The sequence below is a fragment of the Arachis stenosperma genome, chromosome 6 (genome assembly GCF_014773155.1).
Source record: "Arachis stenosperma cultivar V10309 chromosome 6, arast.V10309.gnm1.PFL2, whole genome shotgun sequence".
NCBI classification, from domain to species: Eukaryota; Viridiplantae; Streptophyta; class Magnoliopsida; order Fabales; family Fabaceae; genus Arachis; species Arachis stenosperma.
The window spans coordinates 45,578,931-45,580,611 of record NC_080382.1 but is presented as its reverse complement, the minus strand read 5'-3'; the positions used below and the strand labels follow the sequence as shown (position 1 = coordinate 45,580,611).

At 43.3% G+C, this 1,681-nt stretch overlaps 1 non-coding gene across 1 annotated transcript; it reads right to left on the bottom strand.

Annotated features, from left to right (window-relative positions):
• Positions 1 to 267: 267 nt before the first annotated feature.
• Positions 268 to 371, bottom strand: LOC130937032 (small nucleolar RNA R71). Its single transcript, XR_009068270.1, has one exon. It is a non-coding gene; the product is annotated as a small nucleolar RNA R71 (small nucleolar RNA).
• Positions 372 to 1,681: the final 1,310 nt, after the last annotated feature.

Genomic DNA, 1,681 nt, shown 5'->3' with positions numbered 1-1,681 from the left:
ACTGGTGGAGAATCATTGTTCATTTGGTGGGAGTGCTAATGAAGATTCAAACCAACATCTCACAAAATTCCTGAGAATTTGCGACACTGTGAAGTCCAATGGAGTCCAGGAAGATGCCTATAAACTGCTCTTGTTCCCATTTTCACTTAGGGACAAGGCAGCTAAGTGGTTGGAATCATTCCCAAGGGGGAGCCTAACAACCTGGGATGAGGTGGAAAGCAAGTTTCTGGCACGTTTCTACCCCCCCCCCCCCCACAAAAGGTCAATAGGCTTCGATCTGAGGTTCAGACTTTTAGACAACAAGATGGTGAAACTCTCTACGAGGCATGGGAGAGGTTCAAGGATTTGGCAAGGAAATGCCCACCAGACATGTTCCATGACTGGGTGCAATTGCATATTTTCTATGATGGACTTTCTTATGAATCAAGGAAGGCTGTAGACCATTCATCAGGAGGTTCATTGAACAGGAAAAAGACTGTGGAAGAAGCCATTGAAGTGATTGAGACAGTGGCTGAGAATGAGTACTACTATGCTTCAGAGAGACACAACACTAAGGGAGTCATGGAGCTGAACCATGTTGATACAATTCTAGCCCAAAATAAGGTGTTTGCCAAGCAACTAGCAGAGCTCACCAGGAAATTAGAAACAAATCAAGTGGCTGCAATACACACACAAGATCAAGAGGAAGTAAGCATTGAAGGAGGTGATTGGGAAGAGGCCAATTATGTGGGAAATCAACAAAGGCAACCATATGATCCACATTCCAACACTTACAACCCAGGCTGGAAAAACCACCCAAACTTTGGGTGGGGAAACCAGCAAACCCAATCACAAAACCACAAACCTTACAACCCCAACCAACATAACAATTCCACATACCAAAACTCCAACCAAAGATCATACCAAGCCACACAAAACACTTACTCCCAACCACCATATCATGGCCAAAATAATCAACCTGCCCAACCTAATCTGAACCAACAATTTCAAGATCAATTAAACAGGATAGAAGGAATGCTTGCAAACATGGGTCAGGACATAAGTGAGTTGAAAAGCTTTAGGGATGATGTGAGATCTACCTTAAGGAACCATGGTGAAAAACTCAAGAGGATGGAGTCTCGAGTAGGAGAGCTATCTCAACAGGCCCCCAAGTCAACTGCAGTGTTCCCTAGTGACACAGAAAAGAATCCTAAAGGGGAACAAAAGGGAGTGAGATGGGAAGAATGCAAGGCCATCACCATATTGAAGGAAGTCTCAGAAGAAGAAGGAATCAGACCCTCAAAACAGGAGCCAGAACTCTTGAAGGAAGGTGTGGAAGAAGGTAAGCAGGAAAGTGAAACTGAGCAAGCCAAGGAACTGCAAAATAAAGGCATGCTGGAAACATACCAACCAAAAGCACCATTTCCTCAGAGGTTAGGAGGAGGTGAAAAAGGGAAAACATATTCAAGGTTTTTAGAGACATTTAAGTCTCTCCATATCAATATTCCCTTTCTTGAGATTCTCCAGCAGATGCCTACACATATCAAGTATTTGAAGGAATTGCTGAGCAAGAAAAGAGTTTTGAAGGGAGGACAAACTGTAATAATGAACAAAGAATGCAGTGCCCTCATCAAGAAGGACATAGTCTCTAAGAAAATAGACCCAGGAAGTTTTCATATCCCCTGCATCATAGGGGAAACAA